This window comes from Elgaria multicarinata, chromosome 10, assembly GCF_023053635.1.
Source record: "Elgaria multicarinata webbii isolate HBS135686 ecotype San Diego chromosome 10, rElgMul1.1.pri, whole genome shotgun sequence".
Lineage (NCBI taxonomy): Eukaryota > Metazoa > Chordata > Lepidosauria > Squamata > Anguidae > Elgaria > Elgaria multicarinata.
In genome coordinates this window covers 39,432,844-39,445,345 of record NC_086180.1, presented here as the reverse complement: position 1 = coordinate 39,445,345, position 12,502 = coordinate 39,432,844, and the positions used below count along the sequence as shown (strand labels likewise).

Below are 12,502 nucleotides of genomic sequence, written 5' to 3'. Positions count from 1 at the left end.
GCAGTCCCGGGACCGCAGGAGATGTGTGAGCGCTTACCCCTGCTTCGTCCTGCTTCCTCGTGAGTAAACACGAGGAGGTGGGAAATGGGCAAGAAGCTCTTCAGGTGCTCCATGCCCATCAGGGGTGGGGGGGGTTTATTTAAAAAATCTTACGTTTTTGTTGGGAGCGCAATTGCGCTCATTTCCATTATTATTATTATTATTATTATTATTATTATTATTATTATTATTATTTAATGGCATGTGCGACATCCCTCCTTCCTCCCAGGATGTCACGCGCCATGCGTGAATCCAGGCGGAGGATCTCACGAAAGGAATATCACGAGATCCTGCTCCCTCCCTCCTGGAAGGCCGGGAGGTGTAGAAAGGGCCTGAGAAGAGATTGAGTGAGAGTTGAGAATTGATTTGAGAGGCTAGAACTAAGAAGGCTCTGCGTACTTTGTTATTTTGGGTAGAATTAGTTGGAGGGAAGGAGAATAGAGTAGCCTAGAAGGGGTAGACTAGGCAGAAGAACCTTGAAGCATATGTTTGAAACGTTTAAGAGAAATACTGACTGAAACCATTATGCACTGTGCCTTTATAACCAATACGCTTTTGAACTGAGGGAACCTATTAAGCTTTTGTACGTGAACATACTTCTTGTTAATAAATTACATTTAATTTAAAATGGTGTGGTCCTTTGAGTACCTGGGAATGGTACAGATTTCGGGGGTAGGATGCTGAGTTGTATAGCTGTGGGACCTAAGAAGAGAGAGAGGGGTGTCACAGGGACGGTTGCAGCATTACAAACCCCTCGACACCTGCACCTGAGCTGGGTCCTTTGATTCAGAGAAGGAATAAAAACTGATTTTATGAAAGGAATCATATTATATTAAAGAACATAATAGATCAGAAACTGTAATTTTGTTACAAATTTTTTGATTCTTCTTTCTTCACATTCTTCTTTCTTCTTTCAGCACATTATTATGCCCAAAATTATCTGGATAAAAAGATGATGATGATGATGATGATGATGATGATGATGTACATATGTTCTTTTGCATTCTGTTATATGCTACCAAAACAGATATTTTTTTATCATATACAGAGCCTAGCTACTCATATATGTTCAACACTTATTATCTTCCTGGATGCTGAAAACATTGTGGGCTAAATATAATAAGGATGTCTAGAGCTGAAATATGAATTCAGCTGTGGATAATCCCCTCTACAGAAAAATCAATAGCATCAATGGAATATGTAACAGACTTTGAGATTTTGCAGGACTATAATTGCAATGTTTTGGAACCAAACCTAAAAAGGAAATCCACATCCTGTTCACAACTTGCCAGCAACTGATAACTAGATGAATTACTTCCTCTTGATGAAGTCAGTTGATTCAGGGCTTGATAGAAAGTGCTAAATCCAGGTGTTTGCTGACACATATGATGGGGGCAGAGATGCCCATGGGGGGGGGAATCCCAAAACCCAAACTTCCAATACTATAATTTCTAGGAAGGGCTGAAGTAGCCACTGGGGTAGTGGAGGGGATACATTTGGACGATAACCTGCCAGATATCTTAGCCTCCAGAGCCTGCATGACAGGAAAAGGCAAGTTACTGGAAACGAACTGAGAAATTAACAACTGGGACCAAGGAAGCACCTGACTTCAGTTAAGAGTTTGGGAAAGACAGTATCTCTTTCTAAATGTTATTTACAAAGGAGAACCCCGGGCCAGGAAACTCTGAGGAGTTTCAGGTCCTGAGGAGACCATCAATGGCTCAAGGGGACTATTAGGATAGCCCCTCCACCCCTTCTCTGGAGCCACCTGTGTGCCTTGAGGAAAGACAGAAGACAAGAAACCCCAGCCAATCACCTCCTGGGGGGATCATTAACTGCCTGAGAGAACTATATTCTAATGTTTTGTTTGGGTTTTTTGATAACATGTGTTTCTTTCTTTCAGCATTTATAAATTTCAAATTGCCTCGTGACTCAGCAGGAAGGAAGTATAGAAATGTATTAAATAAGAAAGAAAGAAAGAAAGAAAGAAAGAAAGAAAGAAAGAAAGAAAGAAAGAGATTAACCGAAGAACTAATATCTAATAGACCCGGAATCTACATCAAAACTATCAAGTCAGTATCATAATTATATATACCAATGACAATTGGCCAAGGATAAAGAAGGTACAGTATAGCAAGCGCACTGGATAACAAGATTGGACTTTGAAGTCAATTGAGAAGCAGATACCATTGGGAATGTATAGAAGTACATTATTTTGAGATTTTTCAAATTGTGATGCTGAAAGACACTATCTGTGAAGGACTGAGCAGCTATGAACTGAGCAGCACAGAATGGAAGAATTTATTTATTTATTTATTTACACGTATATACTTAATCGCCTTATTTGCTAAGAAGCCATCAAGGCTTCAAGCAAGTTGTCCAATAGCTGTGGCAGGACTGGCTTTGGTTGTCTTGGCTCATCTGAAAGGATGGGAGCTAAATCACTTGCTAGCCTGTGGACAGAATGCGTATGGCTCTCAGTACCAATTGCTGGGGAATGTAAGTGGGAGGGTGATATTGCACTCATGTCCCGCATGTGGGCATCTGGTCTATATAGGCTTTTGGTCAAATCCAGCATGGCTCTTCATTTCTTCTTCTGTGTGCAGGGAGGGGCGGGGACGATGAAAGGGAAATGAGTGAGAGGTGAGGAAGAAATTGAAGCTCCGCCTTCTTAAGAGCATCCTGGTGCACTCATTCTCCACTCACATCTTCTTCCAAGTATACCTCATGCCTCCTTTTGGAGGAGGAAAGATATGTGTGCCAGAATGTTGTAGCTATTGGGGTTTCCAGAAAGAGTGGTGGGAGGGAAGGGAGCATTACATACCCAGATGTTCTATTCTATATAGCATGTGCTACCCAATAGTGCATGATTTTAATTTTAAAAAATCCTTCCAGCAAAATTTCAAGGCTCTGTCTATACTGTTTCTCATTCTTTATATTTAATAATGTAACAACATTGTTATTTTTTAAGGTCTCATACAAGCTATTTTGGATGAGATAATTTCACCGAATTGCCCATCTTCCTTGGAACCCTTCTTGTTCATTTTACGTACCACAACCTTAATTTCATCCATTATGATGCTCACAAATCACTCCTTGAATATTCACAGGCCAACCAAAAAATCTATAGATAACATCACCAAATTCAATATGCCCTAGGAAATCCAAAGAAATGGCTATAGTAGTTCACGAGTTTTTTCCCTAAATTTTCAGGAATAATTCTCAGAAACATGCTTTTGTCTCCTTGTAGAGTCCTGACAACCTTTGGGCATGCATTTGTGTTGACAAATCATGTGTAAAGAGGAGCACAGATTCAACCAGCAGCAATATCCATGACTGATCCAGCTGGAAAAAGTGCTTCCAAAATCATGGAAATTGCTTCCAGCTATATCCATGATCACTTGGTTCAACGGTATGTTTGTCCACAAAAGTAAGGACAACTCACATGTAGAGCCAAACATTTTGTCCACCAAGCCATAAATGGGGCCAATAATACTCCAATCTGTAGATTACCAGGTGCAAGTAGCTCCATGCCCTGCTTGTGAACATCCTGAAATAATCTAGCTGACATACTGCTACATTAGAAGGATCTTTGGGCAATTCTTATTTTTAACATAAAGATTCTGCATCAAAAAACTGTGGTGGGGGGAAGCATGAAGGAGCAGGCCACTGAGCGGGCTAAAAATACCCAATCCAATCAGTTTGCTGAAGCTATTATTCTTACAATGCTACCTACTAACAGCAGAATACAACTATTTTGTGCCATACTTATAAGATTTCATAAGTGATAAGCAGATTAGATTACGATGTGTGCTTGTTATTTTACTTAAAACAAATAACGATAACCATATAATACCATATATCTGAGAACAAATGCCTTGTCTCAAGCTTATCTGGAACCATCATCACAAATACTGCAAATTAAATGCTTGTACAATTTTAATTGGTTCGGAGTCATTCTGGACTGTATATACCGTAGAAGATGAAATAGAAGGAAATAGTTCAGGACCAATGACAATATTTGTTGCAAAATTTAGGCTAGCAGATGGCTAGCGTTTCGCCAAGGATGCTTTCCTTCTGAATCCTCACAACCCCAGTCAGAAACACAAGTCAGCTCCCCAAATCTTTCAATGCATATGATTATTTACTTAGGCACAATCAAGCCATATTTAAAACCGCTTAGTTTTAATGGGAAACTCAAGCATATCTCTCCCTTTGAGATCCATGAGATTTGAAAAATGCTAAATTTTGGCTCCATTGTGTCCCTACAACATTTCTTTTAGTTCAGTTTCAATCCCTTCTATCTAAAGAGAACGATGTAGATAACAACAGATTAAAGTAGGAAAAAATTAAAACCCCATCGAAACCAAGTACCAACTTAATAGGTAAATTATATAGAAATTCTAGCTATATTCTATGTCATTTGAATGTCATCTCAAAACGGGGACGTTTACAGAACTTCCAGAAGATGATTTGTATATAAGACTAGGTCTAAATTAAACGAAATGGCTCCAGCTGACATACAGTATGTATCAATGCCCTCAGTGTCTGGGTTGAGTTTGCAGGCCCAGCAACACACGTCAAGGAGGTCATGTGACAATTACCAGCATATGCTGAGCTCTGCACCCTGACTTTTAGCTTGCTGCCGCAACCAATTTGAAGCAAATTGATTGTAAATATGCTTTGTCCAGCATGGGTCAGCTAGAACCATTTTGATTAATTTTCTGGGACAACGGGCTAATTGTATATTTCCCCTTCCCACAGAGCTGGTGCTGGATTGCACCCAAGTTGCTGAAGTTAACATTTAAAGGATTCACAGGCCACTGATTATCTTCAGAAGAGTTCACCTTAACTGACTTCTCAGAGTTAGGGAATAAATCTGAATTTCAGCAAGCTGATATGCAAAAGGTCTTATATTTTCTGGATTCTTCCACCATTGCTTGCAGGTTTCAGGAATTTAGAGCGTAACATGCAGATTTTCACCTTGATGCTGCTCCTCAGCACTGATACTCCATTTCTCTTTCGCCTATTGTCAGGTTCTTGACAATTGTTTTTGCAATTTGGCAAACATCCCCCATCAGACTCAATAAAAGCTTGCAGGAATATTTGATTACTGAGCTGGTGCATTTATGTAACAGATATTTAAATAATTATATTTACATTTCTGATGAGGGCATGACTGCTGGTTTCATATAATGGTTTCAAAAGATTTCAAAAACTTCATTAGTAACAGGAAGTTTTATTTGGTAGCATCTGACAGAAACAAAGTAAGGTAGCCTTCCAAGTACAAACATAAAAGCTACTAGCACAGCCCTCCAAATGAATAGCCCACAGACAATACTTGTCCATGTTATTTGTGGTCTAAAATAATAAAGTTTGATTAAGTTTCCCTGACTGCCTATGAAAAATAATAAATGCATGCAGGTGAACAACAGGAGAGTGGCAAGACCAATGTAGTAAGTCAAAATATGTTCAAACTACAGCTTAGCAATACTCCCAAGTCTCTTCTCAGGTCACACAAGTCTCCCAAGTTAGATCACTCAGGTTTCCCCTTTTTCTTGAAAAGCTGCTCTCAAGAAAATAATTTGTCCAGTGTTAAAGGGAAACACCTCACTGATGAGCAAGAGCTGATAATTGCAATCTTACAGGAAGTACATCCCAGAAATATGTCCTTGGGCTTGCATTATTCCCTGGGCAGCGTACAATATAATGGCCCAGTTCAAAAGGCACCTTAAACCACGGCTTTAACCACAGTAGTTAAGCTAGAATGCCAGGTTCAGAAGACACCTTAAACTAGGTCTGTGCACAGTCCCCCCCCGATCCGTTTCAGATCTCAATTCGGACCTTCCGAATTGGGCCCGATCTGGTTCGAGTCGATTCGGACCTCCCCTGAACCGCTTCAGATCCGAATCCGAAGCGAGGTTCAGAAGTCCGAATTTTTTCTCCATAGATTTGCATTGGAAAAGAAAAACGCCTATAATTTTTTTATTTTTCAAGATACACTTGACTGAACACCATGATAGTTTCTAAATAGATCCTTAGTCATGCCAATTTTGAAGCAAATCGGATCATCCCCTGATTTTTAAAGAATTTTAAAAGTTCCCCCCATTTACGAAACTGCATTTATCTCCGTTGTTTTTCAAGATACACACATGTAACTGGGCACCATGATAGGTTCCTCATAGGACTTTATGCATGCTGACTTTGAAGCAAATTGGATAATCCCCTTTATTTTAGGGAATTTTAAAATGTTCAACCCTCAACCATTCCCCCAATTTACAAAAATGCATTCATCTCTGTCATTTTTCAAGATACACACATGTAACTGGGCACCATGATAGCTTCCACATAGGACCTTATGCATGCCGACTTTGAAGTAAATTGGATCATCCCCTGATTTTTAGGGAATTTTTAAAGTTCCCTCCCCATTTACAAAACTGCATTCATCTCCATCATTTTTCAAGATACAGGCTCCACATAGGACCTTATGCATGCCACTTTGAAGCAAATCAGATCATGCCCTGATTTTTAGCAATTTTTTAAAGTTAAACCTCAACCACAATATCCCTCAGAAATAAAATGTGTATTAGAAGGAGCTAATCGAAAGTGTATCTTAGGACAACATTAGCACTTCAAAGGGAACACAGTGCTGCACATCATTCCATGATCCATGAGTGGAGGCAAAAGCATCTTAATCAAAGTATAAATACCTCTCTACTTGCATATTGTAGATACTATTCCTGTTACATATAAAAACCTATCTATGGCCTGAAGGGGATCGGACAATGAAATGCATCCCTCCCCAACCCTTTTATGATTAAAAAAAACAGTTTAGGTGTCATATCTCATCCATAGGTGGCAAAATAGCCAATAACTATCCTTTATGCATTGAGCCAACAGAAAACTATCACCATTTTAATGACAAGGAGAAAGAGTTCAAGTCTTCTTCTCACTGTCTTCTGGGCAGCCAGCTTAAAACTAACCAATACAAAAAGACTGGGACAGGCATGGTTGATAAAAAGCACTGCACTTAGGGGGGAAACAATCTAATAGGGCTGAGTATTTTCTGTGAATATTCCCAGCCCTATTATCTCTGCTATATCAGCTCGACGGAACTTAATTTATGCAAATGAGGTCACAAAATTCAACAGTTAGTGTATTAAAAGAAAAGTAATGATGAGGAAGTCAAAATAGCGGAGGCTTGTCAAAAATGGCAAAATGCTGGGATAGAAATGATTATTTCCGAATTCAGCACCCATATCAGTTGTTGGATGTCATCACCCTGTACATTAATTATCTGCTGCAAGTGTTCTGCATATCTTGCTGAACGCACATGTGGGGTGAGGGAGAAGGGGCAGTGGGGGAAGAGAGAGATTTTAACATTTTTAAAGTGAACAACTCCCCATAAGCTGCCAGAACATATCTGGTGTCCCAGGGAGCACACCCAGCAACCAATATGCTACGCTGCGTGGCAGAAGATTAGCTACAGAGTGCATAATGCAGAACACTGTTGTAAAACCAGCTGTAGAGCATCCAGCTGTGTCCCAGGAGCGCTCCGGGCTGCTATAGTTTCATTGGCATTTCAAAGCCTGAGCACTCTTGGAGGCTGCACACACTTTCCCCTACTGTAAATACAATGTGTCTACATTGCTAAATCAGACAGAGCAACAGAGCTTCCAGCATAGATGGCTGCTTAGCTGCTGCTCCTGCTTAGTGCTGGTATTTCCCTCTGCTGAGCTCCTTTCTGGGCTCTCTTGGAGCAACAGTGGTCCCCGTTGCCAACAGCGCAACATTTGTTGGAAAACCATGCTGCTGGAGCAGAAAATGGAAGTGACTAGAACAAGCTGATTTGCCAACCCATCATCATAAACCTTATTTCAGACTTCCTTCTATGCCTGCCAAGATCATGGAATCACAGACGATCCACCCACCAGTCCCACGCAATGCAAGCCACAATGAGCCACAGCCAGAGGCCAAACGCTATGCAGAAAACTGCCTGGAAAACAAACAGTTCTAAACCAAAAATCCTGAAAGCACTGGAGATTACTGTTGCTTTTCTCCTGGTAGTACACACAACTGCAGGAGTACCTTATGCAGCAGCCTTCCACGATCTCTAGATTGGGACCACGACTCCCAGTATTCCAGACCATTGGCTGGTTAGGGCTGCTGGGATTTGAAGTCTAAATCATCTTTATTTATTTATTTATTATTTTATTACATTTATACCCCACCATTTTTCTTCCAAGGAACTGAAGGCAGCGTACATAATCCTCCTCCTTTACATGTTATCCTCACAACAACAACACTGTGTGTTAGGTTGGGCTGAGAGCATGTGACTGGCCCAAAGTCACCCAGTGGGTTTCCATGGCCAAGTGGGGACTAGAACCTGGATCTCCTGACTCCCAGTCCAACAGCTTACCCACTACACCACACTGGCTCTCAGTTAACCCATGATTAACCTAGAGTATCTGGGTTTGGATGTCATGTAGTAACCTGATTGGCCAGATCACAGGTTGAATATCCAAAGAGGCTGTGGAGTGTGTCCGGCATGCAGTTTGGGGAAGGCTGTTATACAAGCTTTGGTTTCGACCCAATGCTGTTCTTCCAGTCGAGTGGTGGCTTCCACGAATGGAATGGGCAGAGAGGAGATTGTCACAAATTCCCCCTTTCTCTCTGCACCCCCAAAAGCTATTCTAGAAGGTTTGGGACCCTCCGAAACAGCGATGGAGATTATATGGGGTCCTACAAGACAATGGGGGAATTCACAAAAATCGCCTACCCTTGCCATTCCGTTCACAGATGCCTCCACTAGATCACAGAGCTTTCCGTGAATGGAAAGATAGCACCGGGTATAACCCTGCCTGTCTAAGAAGATATCTTTACTGACATTATCACTGCTGGCAGATCTGCTGGTCCATTAGGTTCTTCTAATGCAGTGTATAACAACAACGTTATTCTTTATCTGACTGTGCTGGCAATAAAAGATAGCCCATGCTTGAAACTAATCCATAGAAGATGCTTACCCAAAAAATTTACTAGCCCGCCCACCAGCACATGACTATATTAGCTGTCTGTGGCACATTTGAGCACCTAAAATGGAACAAAAGCCCATCCTTTTCCAATTTATAAAAGCTTCCCTACATGGTTTTTAGGAAAAGATTCTTATTTGCCACAAGCAGCCAGGAAAATGCCCGAGAATTCAATTTCCTAAGCTATAAAGATAGAAACTTTCTATTTGAACTTACTACTTCCAAGCAAGATATACTTCTATAGTATACACATGGTTTTGAACTTATTTGATAGGTACAGTCCACATTTTCTCAGACTGCATATATTGTCCACATATATTTATTTATTGCATTTTTATACCGCCCAATAGCAGAAGCTCCCTTATATGAAAAGTGTGCATCAGCAGTTTGCATCCAGACAGTGAGGCAAAGCATCACTGCTCTATGCCATAGATGGCTGAACTGCTGCTTGGGAAACATGTCCAGCTTGTGAATAATTCAACTGCAGCTCTGGGCAAGCCAACATAGTAGTTTTGAGTGCAATATCATCAATCAAGACTTTCCCTACCTCTTGCCACGTTCCTGAAGAAAAGTCGCCCAATTTTAACATTCCCACCTTCTTGGCTGCTCTTTTCTCTGTGCAGACAGGCCCAGAGAGATTGCTCCTGCTTCTCACTGCACGAAGAAAAGGACTGTCCCATTGCCTGTGCAAAAAGGCACAGATGAACTGATCCATGCCTGTGCATGGAGAAAGGAGGTGCACCGTGCAGAGAGGGGGATGGAGCAATCGCTCCTACCTTTCTAAGTATGGAGGAAAGACAGTGCCTCTAAGGGCTAATCTTCACCTGCAGGCATTTCAGCACAGAAGAGGGATGCTTGTGAATGTTCCCTGCTTCGGCGATCAGCACTCACGGATCACATGGCACTCATATGTACTGCAATTTCAGGAGAGCCGTTGCAGGAGTATGTATGTCCCGTTATGCTGCTTGTGCATGTGGATCGGCAGAAGTGGGCACTGCTGGGCAGATGACGTGGCTACATGGCAGAGTTGGAGGGTTTTAATGACTCGTGAGGCATGCGCACGAGCGCAGACACGCAGCATCGCAGCAACACTTGGGGGATAGGAACTCTGTTGAATATGCACTCTTGCGCAGGGAAATGTTTGTATTAAAAAAACAAACGACGCACACTCAGCGGTACAACAGACCAATACCCATCCAAAACACGTGTCAATGGAAGACAGGTCCACGCCCGCACACCTCTGATATCCATGCACACGCCCCTCACAGCTGATTGGCTGTTCACTGAGCCTGAAACTTGTAGTGAACAGCAACAACCTCGCAAAGGGGGGGGTACACTGCAAACGTTGTTTGGAATGGACGCGAGAGAGCCAGAAAAAACATGACCAAAGCAGTCAGGGATATTCCGGGAAAACTGAGAGGTGGAGCCGAAATTACCATTAGAGCAGATGAACGTCATGTGCCCCATTAGTGACGACTGCGATACAATCCTGCAATAAATGGCTGGTGTAGACTTCCCTTAGTGATAAGATATGAGAGTGGAGCTTCCTCTTCTACTTCTCAAGTAAGACTACCTTTCTCTAGCATATCCATCCACAATAACCATTGGCAACGCCATTAATATGAAGAAAGCAGAAAAGAGGATTAGACACTTCCGTTTCAAACATATACATTAATATAGGCCATCCACAAATGTTAATAAGCATCCAGACAAATTGACGGCTGTAGGATGTTATATGGCTCTTTTAATGACCAGCTCTAATGCAGTTGTTAGTCTTCTTATCATGATGTGTGGAAGGGAAACAATTCAAAGAGAGGACGTGAGCCTCTCAGCTTCCTATCTCACCCTCCACTACAGCCTGATGGAATGGCTGGCGGGTGATGATATGGCCAACGTAGAAAAACATGTGAGACTTCCGCTATTTTTTATGTTCTCCAAATTCCAGCACTAATTAAGAGAAGTCATCTCCCTCCTCCAAGCCCAATTCTTTCAGAAGTTGGGGAGGGAATCTTTGTGCCATGCATAGGGGAAGGGGTAGTTGCCATGGGCAACAGGAAGTGTGGGGTCCTTTTTTAAAAAAACAATCCCCTTTTATTGTTAATTTAACAAAACAGAAAATAAATCATGGGGGGGAGAACAAAAATTACATGCACAAAAATGTCAATTTCCCTCCCCCCCATCAAATACACTATTTGTAAAAAAGAAAAGGGGGGTGGCGGGGATAATGCATGTAGGTTCCAAGAAAACCAGACCAAATATCCATGTATTTATCCACTCGCAAGTGGCATCTATATAACACCTGTTCAAATGTTGATAGTGTTGTTAAGTCCTCAGTCCACTGGATTATGGGAGGTGAACATGTATCCTTACAACATAATAATATTAGTCTTTTAGCTGTCATAAGGGCTCGGAAAATCCATTTGCGCTGACTATGCGTTAACTTCCAAGAAACCAGTACATAGTTTAGGAGCACATGCACATCATTCCATATTAAAGACTGTTTCAATACAAAGTTCATCCTTATTATGACCTCCTCCACAAAAGTGGCAACTATTGTGCATTACCAAAACATCTGAATAAAGGAAGCATTGGGTGCGTCACATCTCTAACAATTATGCAAATTAGATAAACCCTTATTAAAGAGGTGTTGTGGAGTCCAATAAACCCAAAACATTTTTTTTAAAAAATAAATTGCTGAATAAAGCGTAGCCTAAGATCCGTAGACGCTAAGACAACGATCCATTGGTTAGGCAAAATAGGACGCTCCGGAAGACTGGAGTTCAGAAAAATGGTCCTAGTTTCTTTCTCCCTTAGGATATCCCATAGAATTGTGCTGTTTTCAACTACAGTTCTCCCTGAATCCTAGGCTGAGATGTGCTTTCAGCATCTAGCATTATGAAGTGTTGTATGAAAATGCATGTCTTGAAGTTAAATGTTTCCAAACTTCTGAGGGATGGGGCATTCTGCCAGATCCCCTTGGAAGCAACTCAGTCGCTAACCATCGCACAAGGAGGCACTTGCTTAATTAACTCAACAAGAATACTTACCTGTTTTCACTTGTCAAATGCTGTGGGGCCCCAATACAAAGCTCATTCTATTTTTATAGCAGAGATTACATTATCGCTGCTATTAACAAGAGAAAAGCTTGCGCTGCAAGGTGAGTTTTTTCCCAATGCTGGCACAATAACCTTTCAAGGATTCCCACTGCGTTTTAATTTTTTATTCTGTAATTGTTATGTTTTTATTTTATTGTTTTAATCAATTTTAATTATGCCTGTAAGCCACCTTGAGTGCCATGTTTTGGTAGAAAGATGGGGGTATAAATCAAATAAATAAATAAAATTGCTGACATGTCTTTGTACTAGGCTCTAAAAATGTTGTGAACACTAATATATCCATAGGTTTACAATTGGGGGGTGTCCCTCTTATAAGGC

The 12,502-nt window shown here is 41.2% G+C and overlaps 1 protein-coding gene across 3 annotated transcripts in view; it reads right to left on the bottom strand.

Annotated features, from left to right (window-relative positions):
- JADE1 (jade family PHD finger 1) overlaps nucleotides 1–12,502 on the bottom strand; it is a 75,195-nt gene that overhangs the window by 40,669 nt on the left and 22,024 nt on the right. The window lies entirely within an intron of this gene.